This window comes from Hibiscus syriacus, unplaced genomic scaffold, assembly GCF_006381635.1.
Source record: "Hibiscus syriacus cultivar Baekdansim isolate YM2019G1 unplaced genomic scaffold, ASM638163v2 tig00116959_pilon, whole genome shotgun sequence".
Lineage (NCBI taxonomy): Eukaryota > Viridiplantae > Streptophyta > Magnoliopsida > Malvales > Malvaceae > Hibiscus > Hibiscus syriacus.
The window spans coordinates 4,777,893-4,788,598 of NW_024063485.1; positions in this window are offsets into that span (position 1 = coordinate 4,777,893).

The following is a 10,706-nucleotide window of genomic DNA, read 5'->3' on the forward strand; positions in this document are numbered from 1 at the left end:
CATGTAAGGAATTAGAAGATAGATAAGAAATAAATTCAAGTTCAATAGTTCAATGATTAATCAATAAACCAACTGAATTCAAGATCCTTAAACTTTGATTATTTTTGTAAAAGGTTAAATGTCGGATATACATGCGTAAGAAATTACAAAAACACCCTTAAGTTGTAAAAATGGTGTGTATTGACCCTGATAGTGGAATTACCTCGAGAATCTGTATTTTGACCCGATAAAAATTAATGACACACATGCTAATTCCTAATTTGTTTGGGAAAATATCTTATAATCAGTTTTAAACCTCAGAAAAAGCACAAGACCTATAAATTTTGATTCTTGAATAAACACTTGAAGCCTAAATTATCGGAAGTAATGCTACTGACAGAATTGAATGGAATGACGATAATACCCTTAAAGTGTAAATATGGATGACTATGATAATGGAGACTACCTGAGAACTCATATTTTGATCCACTTGAACCTTGGAATCATTGATTAAATTCTCGATCTTCATATATAGTAACTGATAATCGGATCCTAACATTCGAGAAGGTACAAGACCTATGATTGTTGATTATCAGCAAGCATCTAAAGACTAAAATATTGGAAGTACTATCCAGGTATGAATTATTCAAAAAAATTGAATTAAATGGAAAGACTGGATGAAAGGAAATGATGGGAATACACTTGGATTGTAATTTTTCCAAAATGCCCTTATATTGTAAAAAGATCAAGATGACCCCTAAAAGCGAAAAATAACACTGAATAGATATATCTGACCAAATTACCAGAAAATGAATATATATTTGGATTGATCAGAATTACTAAAATGTTCTCGAGCTATGAAATAACTAAAATAACTTCCAATGTTCAAATGAACTGTAACATCCCAAATTACGGGTTAGTGACCAAATCGTAAATTTTTAGAATTTGGTGATTAAAGTAAAATAGTTGAATAGTTTAATGATTTATTTGGGGATATTTCTTGAAAGTTTATAGTAATTATCCAAAGAATTAAAGGGCAAAATGATCATTTGTCATGAAAGATATTTTTATCCCTTTAATAAGAGATAAAAACGTGTGAAGATGAAAACATTTCATCTTCTTCCTCCTTTCTTATTCTCCAACCGTGGAAGACTAGGCAAAGGTGAGTTTATATTTTTGTTGATTATTTGTTGAATTAAAGGTTGGGTTTTGATCACTAGATGATAATTAAGCTTAAGGAAAGCTTAATTTGTTCTAAAACAATAAGATGAAAGGTATAGGAGAGATTAAAGATTTTGAGTTCTTGAATGAAATCTTGGAATATAATTGATAAGTTAAATTTTAAGTTGAATTTGACTTGTCATCTATGAGAATAAGAAGTTAGAAGTGTTAGAATTAAGTTTGGATAACATGAAAAATTTGGTATGATTATTGATTTATATATGGAGAAAAGAATTTTGAGGTTTAAGATGAAATAAATGGATATAAATTGGTTTAAGTATGTATATTTGAGTTAAGAATAGAAAAGTGAATGAAACATGAAGAAATTAAGTTGTTATAGTGAATTTTCGGGCATGAACAGTGATTTTCTGGGTTTAAACGAAATTTCCAGATTGTGCAGGGGGAACAGATTCCCCCCTGGGGGGGTATCGATTCCCAGGGAACAGATTCCCCCTGGGGGGTATCGATTCCCCCCTAAATGAAAAATGGAATTTGATTCATTAAACCGGTTTAAGTTACTAACATCAAGTTTAAAGTTTAGACTTCTAATAGTTGTTTTGAAATGATATATTTATGTAGATATTGAGCCTAAACAAGTTCCGGAATAATCAAAGGATTAGGATCGAATCAAAGCAAGGCTAAGGTGAGTGCAATTTAATTGTACTTATGCGATCGAAAAATATTGGCTTGCGATGAGCCAATGACGGAGTTACTATGGTAAGAAGTGACTCCTAAAATGTTATATGATTAAAATGATTTTTATGAGTGCATTTTAGTTTATATGATTATAAGAAATTGGACTTGTGATAAGTCTATTTCCAATAGTTATAGTGTATGGAGTATTGATTATAAGGATGTGAATGACATGAAATGTATACTTGATTATATGAACTGATATGTGCTATATGATATATGTGATGCATGTGAAGCATATGAGAACAAGAGATGACATGATTTGTATGATATATGAATTTGTGAGTAAAGGCAAATGTAAATATAATTTGTATGCATTATATGTCATGTGAACATAAGAGAATAAATCATGTTATATGATATGAGGTTAGGTGATGAAACATATGAAATATATGATGATAAGAATAAGACATGAATCAAATGATATATATGTTTATGTGAATCCATGCAAAGTGATACGAGCTATGTGACATATGAATATGAATTAATATGAAAAGGACATGAAAGTAAACTACGTGATTATATGCACATGTGATATGTGATCATAAGAGCAATGATATGAGTACATGAATATATGAAGCATAAGAATAATGCCCATGTTATATGATACGAGAGCTATAGGTATAGTTGGCATGCCAAGAGTAGAGGGTCTACGCGGTCCTTTGGGACAAATTCTACGTGGTCCTTTGGGACGTATATGTATTCTTTGGAGCATGTATGAGGTCTTTTGAGACATTTACTTGATCCTTGGTATATGTATATGATTCTTAAGGAATTTATATGTGGTCCTTATGGACAGTCATATATGGCACTACGGTGCAATTCTACGTGGCACTTCGGTGCATTTCTATGCGGTCCTTCGGGACAAATTCTACGTGGCACTTCGGTGCAATTTATATGAGCTGTGGTGACAACATTTGTGCACAACCTCAGTGTACTCACATACCTTCAGTTCTCATCAGTGTACCATGGGCTAATAAAGAGACAATAACAAATACAATATATAAGATGCATATGCTTGTGGTGATATGAACGGTATTGCATGGATTATAGGATGTTATGTGTTCTAAGATATGTATAGAAATGTTCAACACATGCTTATATGATCACAAGGAATTAGTAACAATAATATGAGTATTGAAAAGCATGTTAATGATATATGTTTTTATATGATATGATAATATTGGCATATGTATACCTTTTGTTTATATGAAATGATAGATGGTTATAGTTTATGTTTTGTATGCCTCACTAAGTCAACGACTTAGCGTGTGATTGTTTCACGCGTAGGTTCGGAGAAGAGGAAGATTGGTAAAAGTTATGCAAGACAGGTCAGTTTCTCCTTTCCAAAGATCAGATCAGAAAATAAATGTATAATATGTATTTTGTAACAATGATAGTGGTTGGCATGTAAATAAAGGTTTAAATACGATATGTTTTAATCGGTTTTGTAAAATCATATGATTAAGTCTTGTAATGTTTATATATAAATAGAGATGTTATACGAATTTATAAGTATTTTTCCGAAAGTACTGTAGTAGGTATTGTTCATACGGTACTGTAGTAGGTACTGTTATACGGTACTGTTCATACCATATTTTACTGTTCATAAATACGTTTTTTGCCTCAAAATTTTATACCAAACACAATTGAACAATACATGATCGTATCTTTCTTAATATAAGTTCAAATGTTTCGATATTTTACAAGAATAAAGGTTTTAAAAAGGTAACGTGACATCTAAAACTCGTATCCGGGTCGGATACGGGTTGGGGTGTTACATTTAATGGTATCAGAGCTACGGTTTAGCCGATTCTAGGCTAAAAACGAAGTTAAAAGTATTTTAAAAAGTATACATGCCAACACAAAATGAAAAATTTTCTGATCTGATAGGGTAAGGAGTGTATTGTCTTGCTAATATAATTAAAATGCTATGTTATATTATATGTATGATAATGAGAGCTTCTAAAGTGAAGCACAAGGCAATAGACTAAAGGTAATAGCATTCACCTGCCCTGGCCAGGCAGTGAGAAGAGAGAAAAACCTTAGGGAGTGCCTATACAAGATTAGAGAATGTTTCATGATGTTGAATGATATTATGATGTGTTTTTAATTTTATACTTATATATTTCATAGAAGGAATGTATTGAAAAGAGTTGAGAACACTGAAGTTCAAGGGTGAATTCGAGAAATGTTCTATTGTTATAGACATTTGATTAAATGATAGGAAGATAATGTGAGAAAGTGTTCATTTCTCCAAAGTGAAGAAGTTAAATTGAATAGTTTCGTTACAAAGTGGGTAAGCTAGATTATGGTAGAAAAATGTCACCATAAGGATGTTAAAATATCAAGTGATGTGATTATTGTTTGTAAAACATGTTGGAAATTTAGTGTGATTCTTGAATGCCATGTATATGATAGAATTTTGAGTTTAAAGAAGTGATTATGGAGTAGAAATGAGTTTAAGTATGTGTATAAAAGTTAGGAATATTAAAGGGAGTGGAGTATGAAGTGTTGAGCTGAAAATGAAGTGATTTTCGAGCTAAAAAATATGATTTCTGGGCTAGGGGAATCGGTACCCATTCAAGGGGGAATCGATACCCCTTCAAACGAACAAAAATTTCCAGAATGTCATGAGGGAACCGATACCCCCATAGTAGGGAACCGATTCCCCCCTAAAGGGAAATTATAATGCCTGAGTTTGAACCCAGGAAAATTGCATTGTGTATGAGTATAAGTTTAATAAGTTAAACATATTTATTGTTGAGTTGATTCTGATTAAGAGGGATACATGTGATTAATTTTTTAAGGCTTGTGCCTTAAATTAAAAGAGTTTTACTGGTTTTGAAATTGTTATCATTTAAAGAAATAGTTGATCGTGTTAAAGCTCTAGAGAGAGCTAAGAATAAAAGGATTGGAAAAAAAATCTCAGATGATTAAGAGAATTAGTGCTTCATAGAATTAAGCACCATTAAAGAAAGGTAGAGATTATGGTTTTCAACTTTAAACCAGACATGAATTAGTTGTATTCTCCATTAGAGAATCAAATCAGATGAGAGTTCGAAAAACTCCAGCAGTAGGTTTGATCTTGAAAGATTAAACAAAGAGTTAATTGATGATAAGTCAGAGTTAAAGACAACCCTTGTGAATTGGGTTAAAATCTATGACAGAAGTTATGTAAATCGAAGAAGAAAAAGTATTTTAAATGGATTAGATGAGTATTGAAATCTGGTGATTTTTGAAACAAGTGGAGAAAACATAAGAATAAGAATGATAAAGAATAAGGTTTTGTGCAAGTAAAGTTGGCTATCAAAGTCATGAAAATGTGATAAGGGGTGATAGTTAAGGATAAATATATGTGATATAAAAAAAACATGGGAGCATGAAGATATGATATGGATTAGTTATGTATAAGACAAAGGTAAAGGAAATGGTTGAATTCGAACCAAATGAATTGTATTATGGACGAATGAGAATGAAGGTTTGATAAGTGATGGAAATATCAAATGGATTATTTTGATTGGAAAGAATATATGTATAGATAGTTTGATAAAGGTTTATATTTCGATTGAAAGAAATAAGTTGAATAATAAAGTAGTTTGATAGAGAATGTATTAAAGATAAATGATTTGTATGTTTGACGGAAATAAAGATTGATAGAAAAGTTAAAAAGGAATAAAGAAGGAAAAGTATAAATGATATGAAAGGAATTTAAAAGCATAAGAGAAAAGGTAATGAAAGAATTAAAGTAATGAAGTGAAGTTTATGATAGCTCGAAAGATTTATTGAAGAAGTGATATATAAAAAGGAATAGTAGACATGTAAATAGTATTGGGTATAAGCAAGAGTGGGGATATGATGAGGGATTTGTATTATAAATGGAAAAAGTTAGCAGTGGCTAACAAAATTATGTGATGGAAATGTATGGGAAGTATAAGAGATTGTTAAGTTATGATAACCAAATATGAAGTGGATTTGAATACAATGTATACTTTAATTATGTAATGTGATGTAGTGAAGGAGATAAGGATTTGAATGTTCAAGAGAATATAAAGAGTAATAGAAAAATTGGAGAATGAGTTTGTCGGTGAACAATTTATAAGATAAAGAAAGTTATAACGTTGGATTTTGAAATGGAGGAATAATATTATGTGTGAATAAGAGTCCGAGTTTGAAAAGTTGAATAAGATATCGATGAGGGAAATTTTGATGGAAAAGAATTTATATGATCAAGTTGATAAGGGTTGTACCCTAGATTAAAAAGTTGAGCATTGTGTTCAAAAATATTTAATGTACTACCGAATAATATTAGAGGATCTCCACTATCCAAAAGTGGAAAAGTTAGATGGAATAATTTAGTCGCTATACGGTTGAACTAAAATATGGTAAACAAATATTATAATGGGAATAATGGAAGATTCATTGATGTGAATATTGTTTCGAGAAAAGTTCAAGAAATAAGTACGTCGGTGATTATTTTATAAGATGGAAGACGTTGAAATGTTGAGAGTGAACAAAGAAATTTCATGGTGCACGGGAATAAAGGTGGATTTGAAAAGTTAAGTAAACTATGGTTGAGATAATTCTGATTGAAAATATATATATATATATACCAAATAAATATATGATTAATTGATTAGGGTTTGTGCCCTAGAATGAACAGTTGTTATTAACTAGCTGTAAGAGTAAAGGTGATAGAGATATAGATTGGAAGAAAAGATAAGGTGAATTAATCAAGTATGATATGGTTCTGAATATGGTTATGTATTTGGATCATATAAATATGATGAAGGCAACGAGAAGATTATTTACAAGTTTTAAAGGGAGCTTTAAAGAAAAAAAATACAGGTATAAGAAATGGTGAAGAATAAGATTCTATATAAGTAAAGCTGATTATCAAAGTTATAAAAATGTGGTAAATATCAATGATTAGAGATGAACATAAGTGATAGGAAAAGAGTATGTAAACATGAATAAAAAGATATGATCTGAGTATAAGGAGATTTTGCTTTGAAGGAATAAAGGAATAATGGAATAAGGAAAGGAAATGATGAAGTATAAAGGATCAAATGTGATAAAGGTTATATGAAAGTTCAGATGATAAGTTTGGTATAGAAACACGAGAAACGTGTAAGGTAATGTGAAGGATTGTTTGATTCCGTAAGGTATATGTTTAATTATGTTTGAGGAAGATTTAAAGTTAATACTTTTTGTTATAAAAAGGTGATTATTATTTGAACAAATACATGAGATTATATGAAAAGATTTTGTGTATTGTAATACATACAAGAATTTAGGAATGAGTAAAGATTTGGTTTAAGGTGTAAAGTAATTAAAGAATGATGAAGAAAATCAATCGATTCATAATATTGAGTAGTAAGGATTGGATGTTACTGTTTACGTGATGAGTGATATTTTATGGAATTTTCAAAAGATCAAAGGAAAATATAGAATCAAAGGAGAAAAAAGATAGAAATGGATGAGGTTACTGGTTAATGTTTATATGATGAACAATAGTAGATGGAAAGGAAAAAAAATTAGTGGAAGAACTAAAGGAAGGAAAGAGTGAATAAAGGAAACAACATGAGAGTATTAAAAGATATGTTCTTATCAATGTGTGGAATAAAAATTCGAGGACGAATTTTCTTAAAAAGGAGGGGAGATTTGTAACATCCCAAATTATGGGTTAGTGACCAAATCGTAAATTTTCAGAATTTGGTGATTAAAGTAAAATAGTTGAATAGTTCAATGATTTATTTGGGGATATTTCTTAAAGTTTATAGTAATTATCGAAAGAATTAAAGGGCAAAATGGTCATTTGTCATGAAAGATATTTTTATCCCTTTAATAAGAGATAAAAACGTGTGAAGATGAAAACATTTTTCATCTTCTTCCTCCTTTCTTCTTCTCCAACCGTGGAAGACTAGGCAAAGGTGAGTTTATATTTTTGTTGATTATTTGTTGAATTAAAGGTTGGGTTTTGATCACTAGATGATAATTAAGCTTAAGGAAAGCTTAATTTGTTCTAAAACAATAAGATGAAAGGTATAGGAGAGATTAAAGATTTTGAGTTCTTGAATGAAATCTTGGAATATAATTGATAAGTTGAATTTTAAGTTGAATTTGACTTGTCATCTATGAGAATAAGAAGTTAGAAGTGTTAGAATTAAGTTTGGATAACATGAAAAATTTGGTATGATTATTGATTTCTATATGGAGAATAGAGTTTTGAGGTTTAAGATGAAATAAATGGATATAAATTAGTTTAAGTATGTATATTTGAGTTAAGAATAGAAAAGTGAATGAAACATGAAGAATTTAAGTTTTTATAGTGAATTTTCGGTCATGAACAGTGATTTTATGGGTTTAAACGAAATTTCCAGATTGTGCAGGGGGAACAGATTCCCCCCTGGGGGGGTATCGATTCCCCGGGAACAGATTCCCCCTGGGGGGTATCGATTCCCCCCTAAATGAAAAATGGAATTTGATTCATTAAACCGGTTTAAGTTATTAACATCAAGTTTAAAGTTTAGGCTTCTGATAGTTGTTTTGAAATGATATATTTATGTAGATATTGAGCCTAAACAAGTTCCGGAATAATCAAAGGATTAGGATCGAATCAAAGCAAGGCTAAGGTGAGTGCAATTTAATTGTACTTATGCGATCAGAAAAATATTGGCTTGCGATGAGCCAATGACGGAGTTACTATGGTAAGAAGTGACTCCTAAAATGTTATATGATTGATATGATTTTTATGAGTGCATTTTAGTTTATAAGACTATAAGAAATTGGACTTGTGATAAGTCTATTTCCAATAGTTAAAGTGTATGGAGTATTGATTATAAGGATGTGAATGACATGAAATGTATACTTGATTATATGAACTGATATGTGCTATATGATATATGTGATGCATGTGAAGCATATGAGAACAAGAGATGACATGATTTGTATGATATATGAATTTGTGAGTAAATGCATATGTAAATATAATTTGTATGCATTATATGTCATGTGAAGACAAGAGAATAAAGCATGTTATATGATAAGAGGTTAGGTGATGAAACATAGATGAAATATATATGATGATATAAGAATAAGACATGAATCAAATGATATATATGTTTATGTGAATCCATGCAAAGTGATACGAGCTATGTGACATATGAATATGAATTCATATGAAAAGTGACATGAAAGTAAACTACGTGATTATATGCACATGTGATATGTGATCATAAGAGCAATGATATGAGTACATGAATATATGAAGCATAAGAATAATGCCCATGTTATATGATACGAGAGCTATAGGTATAGTTGGCATGCCAAGAGTAAAGGGTCTACGCGGTCCTTCGGGACAAATTCTACGTGGTCCTTCGGGACGTATATGTATTCTTTGGAGTATGTATGAGGTCTTTTGAGACACTTACTTGATCCTTGGTATATGTATATGATTCTTAAGGAATTTATATGCGGTCCTTATGGACAGTCATATATGGCATTACGGTGCAATTCTACGTGGCACTTCGGTGCATTTCTACGAGGTCCTTTGGGACAAATTCTACGTGGTACTTCGGTGCAATTTATATGAGCTGTGGTGATAGCATTTGTGCACAACCTCAATGTACTCACATACCTTCAGTTCTCACCAGTGTACCATGGGCTAATAAAGAGACAATAACAAATACAATATATAAGATGCATATGCTTGTGGTGATATGAACGGTATTGCATGGATTATAGGATGTTATGTGTTCTAAGATATGTATAGAAATGTTCAACACATGCTTATATGATTACAAGGAATTAGTAACAATAATATGAGTATTGAAAAGCATGTTAATGATATATGTTTTTATATGATATGATAATATTGGCATATGTATACCTTTTGTTTATATGAAATGATATATGGTTATAGTTTATGTTTTGTATGCCTCACTAAGTCAACGACTTAGCGTGTGATTGTTTCACGCGTAGGTTCCGAGAAGAGGAAGATTGTAAAAGTTATGCAAGACAGGTCAGTTTCTCCTTTCCAAAGATCAGATCAGAAAATAAATGTATAATATGTATTTTGTAACAATGATAGTGGTTGGCATGTAAATAAAGGTTTAAATCCGATATGTTTTAATCGGTTTTGTAAAATCATATGATTAAGTATTGTAATGTTTATATGTAAATAGAGATGTTATACGAATTTATAAGTATTTTACCGAAAGTACTGCAGTAGGTACTGTTCATATGGTATTGTTTATACCGTATTTTACTGTTCATAAATACATTTTTTTGCCTCAAAATTTTATACCAAACACAATTGAACAATACATGATCGTATCTTTCTTAATATAAGTTCAAATGTTTTGATATTTTGCAAGAATAAAGGTTTTAAAAAGGTAATGTGATATCTCGGACTCGTATCCGGGTCGGATACGGGTTGAGGTGTTACATGAACAAAATACCCTAAACTCTAAAAGAACCAGAATACCTTGAAGTCTAAGATGGTCGAATTAACCTCTACTGCTGAAGCGACCCATTTTTCTAATGATTTAAAATAAGTGGATATTGTTTCAATTCATGAATAAATTAAAGACCACCGAAATATTGGTTCATCATGTGAAGATCTGGTCTATGTTGATTATAAAGGAGGTTTATTCAACTAGTGCAATCAGTACTAGGGAGGGAATATATGATCGTCTCCTAAGATCCATTCAATGATGATTTTGAAGATGATCAGTTTGGCTAGTGATGTCAGTATTAAAGTGTGAATATCCTTGAAGTCCATCGGGTTGACTGGTTGGCAGGTATCACAG